Source organism: Ochotona curzoniae, unplaced genomic scaffold (assembly GCF_017591425.1).
Source record: "Ochotona curzoniae isolate NIBS_2020 unplaced genomic scaffold, NIBS_Ocur_1.0 scaffold_4701, whole genome shotgun sequence".
Lineage (NCBI taxonomy): Eukaryota > Metazoa > Chordata > Mammalia > Lagomorpha > Ochotonidae > Ochotona > Ochotona curzoniae.
Genome location: NW_024467122.1, coordinates 24,753,179 through 24,766,208, shown reverse-complemented (window position 1 = coordinate 24,766,208; position 13,030 = coordinate 24,753,179). Strand labels below are relative to the sequence as shown.

The window sequence follows — 13,030 nt, the reverse complement described above, 5'->3', positions numbered from 1 at the left end:
CAAAACAAGCAGGAAACACAGAAGACAAGACTCCCAGAAATGTCAGAGGGAGGAGACCTTGCAGTGGCTAAGAGCCGAGAGCCATGGCAGACTGCACAGGCCATCCACCAACACCTCCCTGTGGCCCAAGTGGGCAGGAGCATGTGGTTTCTGATGCCAACAGCCTAAGTGGAGTGGAAGGTGGCCAATGGCAGCAGCAAGCAAATTGCTGGCTGCTCCACTCAGATCCCCGGCTGCCCAGACAGGCCACCACCCAGAGCCCCCATGCCCACATCTCCATCAGATCCTGGGCTCCCAGAGTTCCTGTGGCTGAGCCTGCCCAGACCAGTGCAGGAAGCCAGCCCATGGGAGCCCACTCATGAGCCCACTCACGAGCCCACCTGCACTACTAAATCATCCCAGCAATTTGTACTAGGATGAATACTGCATCCCTGGTGAAGTAGCAGGCTAAAATCTATTGATGAGTAGTGGAAATATATCAAGCCATGCAAGTAGACTGTTGTATTGGTTAATCTGAAGTTTTTCCTCTCACAATTGATAAAAATTAAAAGTGAGAAGCCTTGGTGTCAGGCCTTTTGGTTTAATCATTATACACAGCACATAAATCCCAGCACATAAACCACCCAGGGCATATCAAAGCATCAACTTCAATTATTTTTTCATCTCCCTAGTAAATGAAAACTCTCCTGGGTTTGGTTGTCAAATAGGCCTGTGAATGCACACACACACACACACACACACACACACACACACACACAATTACTGCCTGCACTTAGGTGCAGTAAGTTAAGGATTGAAACCAGAGTTCCCTAATGTGTATTTACTACCTCTAGTATTGTGTTAAGTTTTAAGGGAGGAAAAAACAGCTTTCATTAGGAGTTGCTCAGTAAAAGGTTCCTGAATAAATGAACAATCATCACTATCAAAACATTTTAAAATCTGTTTTTGGTTGATAAACATTTACTAAATTTCCATTTTTCCTCATTAGTGATTTCTATAGATTATATTGTAGATGCTAAGTGATAGAACAATATGCCAGTTAAGAAGGTGTTCTGACAATCTCCCAGAGAAACAATCTGAACAACTATTCATACACTAAATCATCTTTGCAACAGTCAAGGAAACCAAATTGAGAGGCCACAGTATTTTGTATCAGTATTTGTCTGGCTTAGATTTAATAAGAAAAACATACTGAAGAAGGCAGAAAACAAAGAGCTGCTCTCACTCCTCTTCTTCCTATAAATATAGGTTGGAAAGACAGGCCTCCTTCTAGAAAGGGAGGGAAAGAATGAAGTCTACGTAGGCTTAAAACTCAAACCAGACCTGCTATGGAAAAACCTAGAGTTCGGCAGTACCTCCCAGACTGTTCACTCGCGAGCACACACATATCAGTACTTGCAGATACAGTATTTGGCCAAAAGACTGTCTCCAATACCCTTTTCCCCAACCTTAGCAGACAGGGGAACAAGAATCTAGCCACCGGAGATTAGAATGGAAAACTGCACCTGGGTACATGATTTAAAGCTTAGCACAGAGCTTCCAGAGAAAGGTCTACTATCAGAAAACCCCAAATGTTGCCATTCCCATTTCAGTCCTCAGATATGAAATACAGATGTGCATAATATGGAGACCTAAACCCTAGTAAGATGGTTTGGTTGCAGCCTATATCATGATCTGGACTGTGCAGACTACATAAGACCTGGTAACTCTGGGACCCACCCTACTTAGGGGTGGCATTGGCATGCAAGGGATGTCTCCTCAGTCTTAAACACATAGGTGTACAACTTCAGTCACAGCAAAGTGGCAGGTGCGAATTCACAATTTCATTTTGAATATGAAGGCCCATTCCACTTCAGTGAGATAACAAAAGCAATAAGTACTGCAATACCTAGTCTAGTCTACCCACACATCCCTCACCACCTCACAATCAAGGGCATTTGCTGGCAACAAGACTATAGATACCGGGCCCGGCGCAGTGGCGCAAGTGGTTAAGGTCCTCACCTTGCACGCACGGGATCCCACATGGGCGCCGGTTCTATCCCACCAGCCCCACTTCCCTTCCAGCTCCCTGCCTGTGGCCCGGGAAAGCAGCAGAAGACAGCCCAAAGCTTTGGGACACTGCACCCACGTGGGAGACCAGGAAGAGGCTCCTGGCTTCGGACCAGCATAGCATCGGCCGTTGTGCTCACTTGGGGAGTGAATCATAGGACAGAGGATCTTCCTCTCTGTCTCTCCTCTCTGTATATCTGCCTTTCCAATAAAATAATAAAAAATAAATCTTTTAAAAAAAGACTATAGATACTGACTTCCATCAGCTTCTTCCACTACACAGTTACTCCTTCCTCCACTTCCCAAACTGTACTCCGTAAAGGAAGTCACTATCGGCAGCCAACACATTCTACCTCCTTGAGGGTAAAAGAACAAGGCAAGTGATTTAGACAGAAAATCCCACTCCCTCAGTCTGCCCTAGGCCTGTTCTACACTTTAGTCATTCTGATCTAGGTATGAATAAGGTGAAGACAAAGACTCCCCTTTTTTAGGCCTGCCTACTCTATACTCCAGCTTTCTTGTAAGCAGTCTCTCCAGCAGCTTTTTTGCCCTGTAATAATTATCTCCCATTAGATGTGCTAACTGCAATTCTGCCTTTTTTGTATTTGACCTAAACCATTAGGTCTGATAATACTGCGTCTTTCACTTGTTGCTGTAGCACATGATTAACTGGTTGCCTAAATCCACAGGTGTTTAGTGTTCCCATCAGCTATACCAAATTCACCTGTTAAGTATAAGCCATAAGACTATTTTAATGCCTTTTTAAAACATTTAAAGAAATCCCTAAATGCCTGGATCCTGACTTCCATACAAAGTAAGACAGTATGATTCATGGCCTTCTAGGTAATGACAGATCATCCTCAACAAGGAAACATTAAATCCAATAGTATGGGAAGCTTCCTACTGTTCAAGAGCCAGCAACAGCTACCACAAAAAGGGAGGCAGGAGTACAGAGATGGTGAAGGGATGGCAGAGAAAAATGAAGGCTGAGGCTGAAGTAAATCTACAGTGTTGGAGACCATTTTCATGATTTTAGCTTCAAGCAGACAGGAAGCTCTTTAACTGATGAGTGAAATTATGTAATTTTTACTGTAATACAATTTCTTGAAAAGTATACTGGAAGAAGCAGCAAGGTAAGTAAAAAGTAAGGAACTACATTGACAAAAAATGGTTGGGACAGGAAGGTAGCACTGGCTTTTGACAGAAGTCATCAAATTATGGATTTTAACCTCACAGAATTAAGATAAATTGCACTTGCTAACCATAAAGGATACTTTACATTTCAAAAGTATACTGTATGTTCTACATTTCCAATAAGGGTGTTATAGGATTATGAGCCCAAATGAAGAGCTCTACTCTACAGACATAAAATTTTTAAATTGCGTGTATTAAAATATTCAAAAAGTTCATGAAAATGGAATTGAAAGAAAAATTTTGGTGAAATTTTTTTCCAAATACAAGCCTAGTTTTTTCATTATCCAGATTTTTCCATTAACTTCTGAAAGCCCCTTGTTCACATGGATCTTAAGACTTCTGGTACCAAAACAAGCTTCTTTCAATTACAATCTTCATGAACTTTTGAAGTACTTTGTTAAAGAGAATTTTTAAATCCATGAATCTTTATGATATTGTTGATGATGTTTATCACTTGCAAATTTTGTAGTGTTTTTGGTAAACTGAGCTTTCCAGTAAACATAATATATAAACAGATCAATAACAGGCAATGCATTAATCCTCTTTAAACAGGATTTTTTATATTTTAATTGCCAAATTTCTTTTATTTCCCAGGGAAGAAAAGGTTCTACTATTGGTTTCCTCTCTCAATTCACCCAAAGATCATGGTTTATCCAAGCTAACTAGGAACTCAACTGAGGTCTTCCACGAGAGTGGCTAGAAAACAGTTATACGAGTACCTTTACTGCCCTCAAGCTATACACTCGCAGCAAGCTACAATCAGGAGCCAGATCAGGAATCCAATCCAAACAGATTATGGTCCTCTTAAGTGGAATCAACCACTAACTCAAGTATCTGTCTTAATAAATTTATATTTTAAACATGTTTGCAGTGAGGCTAATATCATGACACCATGGGTCAAGTCACTTACTGAAAAACCAACATCCCATGCAAGCATTGGTTTTAGTCCCGGCTGCTCCACTTCTGTTCAAGCTTCCTGCTAATATGCCTGGAAAAGCAGAAGCAAATGGCCCTACTGCTTGGGACCCTATTACCGATGTGGAAGACCTAGTAGTTCCTGGCTCCTTGCTTTAGACTGTGACAAGTCTAAACAAATGACATCTCTATCTTTCTGTAATTTTTATAAACAAATCTTATATATATGTTTGCAATGTATTCAATAAAAATTCGCACATTTTTCCTTTCCAAGTATTTTTAAACCTTTCAAGGAATCATTTGTATTATTGAAGTATCTGCTTACAAATCTACTTGACACAAAGCACGAGCTTTACCAGATACTCGTGGTACCTAACAGAAGCCCTGGACAGCACTGCGGGGCTTGAGTGCACTCCGGGCTTCTGTCTCTTCAGACTCTCCATATGCATCTGATTTATTTTTTTCCTGTTCATTACAAGCCAGATTTCTCCACATGGCAGAAATACATTTGCCAACAACTTTCTATCTTTATATTTCATAAATTTGGTGATTCACAGAAAATATAGTACTGAAAAAAGATGGAAGAGGAAAGTGCTAGAAAGTAACTATAATCAGCATACTTTTCAAAGTCAATATAACAATCTCAAGAGATTGTACTTTTAATTCTTTGTCAATATGTAACAAAAGGAATTTCCATTTTAATCAAGATAAAATCAATGGTAAATCATATTGTCATCACATGATAATGTTATATGATTGGATCATATAACATTAAGATAATGAGAAAAATTGCTTATCTAATTTTGAAAACTCCTTATCCTTTATTCTGAAGTACACAAAGAAACTAAGATTGGTATAACTCTACCTTAATTTTTTTTTTTTAGTATACAAAGAGAAGTTAGGATCAATGATATTTAGGAAATATATACATAAAAATAAACACAGAAAGATTATATCCTAAGATTTATTTATTTTTATTTGAAAGGCAGACACACAGAGAGGAGGAGAGACAGAAAAAGATCTGCTTTACTCCCCAATTGGCCACAACAGGTAAAGCTGAACCAATTCAAAGCCAGGAGCTTCTCCTAGGTTTCCCACGGAGGGGCAGTGTTCAAGACCTTGGGCCACCTCTACTGCTTTTCCAGGTCATGAGCAGAGAGCTGGGTCAGAAGTGGAGTAGTCAGGACACAAATGGGAACTCATGCATGATGGCAGCATTGCAGAGTGTAGGATTAGCTTGCTGCACCACTGTACCAGCCCCAGATTATTTCTAAATCCAATGCTCCATGGCACATTTAAAGATTATTTTTATGAGTACATAAACAAAATGACCTTGAAGATATACATCCCTCTATAGTTACTCAAGAAGCAACAGCATAATTTATTTAATGCTGTATATGAAAATAGATAATAGAAAAGCAATACATTTCTGCTATTTATTCAGTAGGCATTAATTGATTTGTCTCATGTTCAGAAATTGGTTGGTCTGGAGAAGAATTCAAATGAAACAGATTTGTGTAATTCTAAACATTGCAAAGAAAATGTTAAGTTCATTCATCAATCCAAATTATCCAGAATCAGTTCCAGTCACCATATACTCCATCTCCATCATCTCTCAGGACAGCTCATACAGAAAGTAAACTTGTCCTTTCTCCCATTTTTACTTTCCTGGTTACCCTCCTGCAGAATCCAGAACTACCCTTACAAAACAGAAATTAGACAGTCACTTTGGATGTTTCAGTCCTCTAATATTTGTATTCACATGTAGAGTAAAACACTAAGTTGTTATCTTGGACTCAGGCTCCCTCTAAAATCATCCCGAATTCTCCTACCTCTCATTCTCACTTGTTGTGATCCCTATCCTGGTCTTTTTGCTATTTATTACTATGGGAGTCATAGTAATAACATGAAAACATGTCTAGAATTCTCCATCACATTCAGGTCTCTGTTCAGATGCCATCTCTTCAGGTAACTCAACCTGGACTATCAAACTCAAACTTTGGTTGCTTTATTCTCTTCATGATATTTATCACTAACTGGGAATATATGCTACATATGTTCTAACACCTCCCTCTACAAAGCACAAGTAGGTTTCTGCACTAGGGAGACTTTTGTCTTTGTATATAAGCATAATACATGACATACAGATAGTATATGAGAAATTCTTTTATTTATTACTATATTAATTATATGCATTTATTCTCCCAACTAAACAGGTATAAATAACAACTGTACTATTTCCTAGCTGTGATGGTTTGGGCAAGTAAACCTTGGGTAGAAAAATGGTTATGGGAATAACATTTACTTTGCTTAAATTGCAAAGTGCTAATAGTACTACCTGGAATATTTAAATATTTAAGTTTACTTATGTTTTAAATTTAGTCTTACATTGCCAACATTTTTAAAAATGTATTCTTGCATTCATGTAAGGTGAAATGCATATTACGTATCTGGAAATAAAAACAGTTTTAAGAAAAGGCAAATATTCTATTAGACAAAGTAATCATATCAAAAAATGAAGCTTTTTTGTATGCAAGTTATTAACTCACAGAAACAAGAAATAAAACTCAAATATTTATGAATAAATTTAACCCAAGAAGTAAAAGATCTCTACAATGAAAATTTTAAAAAAATTGATGAAAGAAATCATAAATGACACAAAATGGAAAGATATTCACTGATCATGGATTGGAAGAATCAATAGCATTCAAAAGTCTATACTACCTAAAGTAATTAACAGATTCAATGCCACCCCTATCGAAATGCAATGGCATTATTCACAGAATTAGAAAAGGCCATCCTCAAACTCATGAAATCAGAAAAGATCCAGAATAGCCAAAATGATCTTGAGCAAGAAAAATAAAGCTGGAGGCACAACACCACCTGACCTCCAAGCCTACTACAAAGCTATAGCAATGTTTGAATTACCAGCATGGCACTGGCATAACAGTCAATTTGACAAGCTGGTGCATCTCCATGTGCAGAAGTAGGAAACGAAACCCCTGCATTATACCTTATCAAAACAAACTCAAAATGGATCAAAGACCTAAATCCACAAAGACCTAAATCCACAAACTGATATAATCAAATCACTATCAGAAAAACATCAGGGTTTCCTGCAAGGCACAGATAGAAGCAGAGACTTCTTGGGAAAGAGCCCAGATAAATTAAGATGGGAAACTCATGCACTGCAAAGGAAACCCTCAAAAAATTGAAGCAACCAACAAATCAGAGATAGTATTTTCAAATTATGTGACTGATACAGGATTTATATCCAGGATATATAAAGAATTCAAAAAACTCAACAAAATAATCCAGCTAATAAACGCAAAGGACATGAACAGGCCATTTTCAAAAGATACAAATGGCCAACACATTCATAAAACATGTTCAATATTAATAGTCCTCAGAGAAATGTGACATCCTTTTTTTTTCACCTTCACAGTGACAATTCTCTTCGGTGGATTCTTTCATTGGAGTCCAAAATGTGTCCTGTTTCCTTTTTTCCCTTCTACTTTTTTGTCAACCTCCACACATAAACCATCAAAATCAGAGATTTCAAACATTGGTTTTGGTAACAGCTTCTCCACTTTGGGTCAAAGGCCTCAAGCACCTGTTTTTCGTTCAAGCACTAATCAGGTTACCGCTTTCAAAGCATCCCCTGTAACATTTAATTCACATTTATCCATTCTGAATAAAGCCTGGAACCGAGGAACAACAACATTACATGGTTCAGTTAGAATTTGTACAAGTGTTTTCTCATCCAGGCTACTACACAAAGTAACTCCCACAGGCACCAGTCTCACAAACTCGGGAATCACGCCAAATTCAATGAGATCCTTAGCTTCCACATGACATAACAGCAAATCATTTTCCTCAAACCCTTGGTGAGCATTTGACTTCCTGCTTCGATTAGCAAGGTCTGCAACAGCTGTAGCTCTCCTGCCTTTTCCCATATTAGATGGTGTCTGAAATCCAATATGCCTTTCATTTTCCCTCCTGCTGATAATTCTAAGTCATTGAAAGCACCAGATACACTTGCTGTATCAACTTGTACTGTTCCTCCATATACTTTTCTCGAATTTTTTCTGAAACATTGACTGTCATGCCCTCCAGTTTTTCCCTCACTCTGCTTAACTTTACACATTATCCACATTTACAACACATAATATAAACAAAAAACCAAATTCAAAACCTTAAAAAAAGGAACTATGCATTTGATTTTAAGACACTTTTCTTAAGCACTTTTTACAATTAATTTTCAAGTAAGCAACAAGTCAAAAGCCATTTTTCACAAAGATTTGCGTTCACATAGATTATCATTGAAGTATTTTTTTATTGGAATAATAATCAGCCTGACTGGGTGCAAAGCCAAATGGAATGGGCCATGATCCTCAGCCTAAAAGCAACAACTACAGAGAAGTGGGGCACAGCAATGAATTTTTTTTTGAAGATTTTTATTTTTTTTATTGGAAAGTTGGATATACAGAGAGGAGAGACAGAGAGGAAGATCTTCCGTCCAATGATTCACTCCCCAAGTGAGCGCAACGGCCGATGCTATGCCAATCCGAAGCCAGGAGCCTCTTCCGGGTCTCCCACACGGGTGCAGGGTCCCAAGGCTTTGGGCCGTCCTCGACTGCTTTCCCGGGCCACAGGCAGGGAGCTGGAAGGGAAGCGGGGCTGGTGGGATAGAACCGGCGCCCATATGGGATCCTGAGGGTGCAAGGCGAGGACCTTAACCACTGTGCCACTGCACCGGGCCCCACAGCAATGAATTTGAGCCTTGTACTATTTAATGCTACAAACAAAATCACACCATATATTCAAATTGTTGGCATACCAGCTCTTCGTGAAAAACAAAAATTAGACATTTTACTTTTCCTAATCTATTTATTCAATTTGATAATATTTTTTATTTATTGTGTTTGCCAACTGGCCATCATACCTGAAGGAATATTTTACAGATGTGACAGACAAATCATACACATAAAAGATTTCTATTTTATTCAAGTAGCAATCATTTTCGTCCAATAGTCAAACACGGCACACACACACACACACACACACTTAGATTCAAGCTTCTTACCACACTCTTGTCATGTTTTTAAGAGAATTATTGAAGCATAAAAATGTTACATCATTTGCCCAAGGACATCAAAAGAGGGAGGGGGATATAAAGCCTTTTGTTCTCTAACTGAAGGGACTATTAAAAACCTAGCTTACACCATCTCTCAAAATTAGCTCAATAAACAAATAGATGCATGCCTCTTCCACCTACATCCTGTAACTAATGAATGTGTGGCTCACTGTCAATCTTTTTTTTCGAGCAAGACAATTCCTTTTTCTATCTTATAACTGATATCTTGGAGGAATTTGCAATTGCAGATTGAACATCTTTAACTGCATGTATCCAGCCGAAGTTAGAATGATGCAGTTACAGTCCACAAAAGGAGTATAAAGGTATTTAGCTTGTGCCAGCAGGGTTTGACCTGACCCAGTTGGTCCAAGCAGCAAAATATTCAGGCTTTATGTTATCATGAAAAGAAGCCCATACTTCTTCATTCTTCCTGAAGCATTTGCTAACTCAACAGTTGCTGCTCTGGTGCTCCCAAAGCCTTACCACGCGGGCTGATTACAGAGACCTGCATGAAGCTTGCAAATCTGTATTCATCCTCTTCTAACACTAGTATTAAAAATGTCTGCTTCGAAATCTTTGCTTATTGTCTCAGATTAGCTGGGAAATTATTAAGTAGTCTCTTGTAATGATTATACACAGCAGCTGGAAGCACTTTTACAAATGACTTACCAACAACATGTTTCTTGTAGTGGTTATAAATCTTGGAGGAAAGAGTTTTTGTTGGAATAACAACTTTAAGTCTCTTGCTGCTGATTCAGCCTCTGATTATGTTTTTGCATCAACTTTACATAGCACAACAAAATGACATTTTTCACACTTCACAAAATAGGTGGATGACAAGGCAGTCCCTATGGATGAGCACAAGTCTCCACACTTAAGACATTACAGTAAGTTTCCACCTTTCCCAGAATTCCCAGAGCTTGACTTTTTAGTTTTCCTTACTAATTTTTTACTTCCATTTCCAGAGCCATCTTTACTTATCCTTTCTTTAGAGGAAAAGCATGTTGGTGGTCTTATAATTAGTTTCAAAATTTCCAAGCCTTTCTAAAACTGATATATGAATCGGACTAAAAACGTGTGGGTAGGTATGGTAACCTCAGCAAGAACTGTATCCTAACAATCACTCCCTGAGTTACTTTAGAAGTTCTCAATATGTTACAGTATGAACCTATGAATCCATCTCCAACACAAATACCATATTTTAAATTTGTCTGTCCTGAAACAAAAAAAACTGAACACATCTTCACCTCATTTGTATTCATATTCTGAAGGCTGTTATTTTTATTAAGCCATTCTTTTTGATATTCAGCTAAATGTTAAAATGGAACTCTAAAAATCGTAGATATGTATTCTGAAAAGGCAATTTAAAAATCCTCAACATTCTTGTCAAGTTTAACATAACTTAATCCCCATTATCTTCAATATAAATTACCAGTCACAGTATAATTAGTACTATCTGGTATTGATTTACTTCAAAAGTTTAAGGAAGATGTTAACAATCTTACAAAAATAGACACCATTTAGGAAGTGATTAAAAAGACCAAGATAGTCTATCCACAGCCTCACTCCTCAAACACCTGCAGTTTCCTGGGCTGGACCAAGTTGCAGGCAGGTGCCTGGACCTCCATTCAGGTCTCCATGGTGAGTGGAAGGAACCGAAGTACTGAAGTTACATATGTTGTCTCCCAGAATGCACAATACCAGGAAGCTAGATCAAAAGCAAAGAGGCTGGGAATGGAATGAGGCATTCTGATGCACAACGCAGTTATCCCAACCAGTTACTTAAATGCTGTACCAAATGTTTTCCCCAATTTATCTGATGAAAAGATTGATCTCAAAAATACAAAATGCCTAAAATTCAAAGATAGTGACATGAATCAGTAAATGAAATAGGCAAAACACCCTCACAACTACCTGATCAAACGACATGCACAGGGACAGGTGTTTGGTACATTAATACTTTACTTTTGGGGCTCAGCACGATAGCCTAGTATCTAAATCCTCACCATACATGTGCCAGTATCCCATATGAGTACCATTTTGTGTCCAGGCTGCACCATCTCCCACCCAGCTCCCTGCTTGTGGCCTGGGAAAGCAGTAGAGGGTGCCCCAGGGCCTTGGGACTTGCACCCACATGGGAGACACAGAAGCAGCTCCTATCTTCTGGCTTCAGATTGGATCAGCTCAGCTCCAGCCATTGTGGCCACTTGTGGAATAAAACAGCGGATGGAAGATCTCTCAGTATCTCTCTGCATATCTGCCTTTCCAATAAAAATAAACTTACCTTTTAAAAAAAAAAAAAGATTTTACTTTTGAAATCCAGGATCTTATTTCTGAGTATCTGAGTTCAAGCACAGGTTACCTTTCTCTATCCCAGCTTCCTTCTAACATACACGCTGACAAGCAGAAGGTGATGATGACTTGTTGGCAACGCCCGCATCACCATGTACCCCGAGCCAAGCGGAGGGACTAGGGTTATGAGACAAGACAGGCAACACACACAACACACCGAGGCTCATTCTTGTGAAGTGAAGCCCTTTTCAAAGTTGAACTGCTCTTATATAGTCTGCTTGGCCGCTCCCAGGATTTTCCCAATGCTTAAGCAACACCTAAGCTCCCCAGAGGACCTGCAAAAAGGGGAAGCAGGAAGGAGGGAAATTGCAGTCAAGCCAGGGGCTAAATGTATCAGGCCATGAGTGCCCTTCCTGTTATACCTTGAGAACCAAGCTGAGCTGTGGAGTTAACCCTTGGGAGACCAGGGCCTACAATGGCTCAGAGTTAGAACCCTCTCACTTACACAGGAGATCTGGACCAAGATCTTGGCTCTGGGTTTTAGTTTGTCACAGCCTGAAGGTTTTTGCCACATTGAACATTTGGGGAAAGAATCAGCAGGCAGATTGAAATCTCATCCCTCTCTCTCTCTGCCATCCTCTTTCAAACAACAACAACAAACAAAAAATCCATGTAATCAAAAGTCAAAGTAATCTATAAAAATCATAAATGAATATGAAAATCAGTGCTATATCAGTAGGAAAATTCAGATTAAGATAATGACATACAACTATACAAAGAGTAGGACTGCCAAAACCCCCAAAACTGAGAACATTTAAGCATTGCTGGATTGAGAGTAAATAAGAAAATCTCATTTATTGCTTGTGGAAATATAAAACAACATCACTTTTAAAAATATTTTGATGGTTTCTTACAAAATAAACTCTGTTTTCAACCAGGTGCCCCAGCAACTGTATACCTTGGGTTACTAGTTCAAAAGACTTGAAAACTTATGTCCACACAACAACTTGTAATTTGATATTAACAGTTTTATATGTTCTATAGTAGGTAATTTCATAGACTATTATACACCCAGAAAAAAGAATGCTATTCAATGTAGAAAAAAATGAACTATCAAGTATGAAAGCACAAATAGTAAGATTAATAATACTGAGAGGAAGAAAGTAATCATAATGCTTCAAGCTAAATGTTTCCAACTATTTAACACCCTAGAAAATGCAAAACAAATAAAATATACCTTGCCAGGGGGTTGGATGCAGGAAAGATAATAGGTAACACAAAAGAACTTTTAGGATAGTGAAACTATTCTGACATACTACAAATTGTGTATACTTTCCCAAAATTTTTAGACTATAAAATACCAAAAGTTACTACAACTATAAACCAAATGAGTGAGAATGATGTGCTAATGTGGGCTCATTAAGTTAAATACACTATTCTGAT

At 38.4% G+C, this 13,030-nt stretch overlaps 1 pseudogene; it reads right to left on the bottom strand.

Annotated features, from left to right (window-relative positions):
- Positions 1-7,628: 7,628 nt before the first annotated feature.
- Positions 7,629-12,161, bottom strand: LOC121149414 (annotated as a pseudogene).
- Positions 12,162-13,030: the final 869 nt, after the last annotated feature.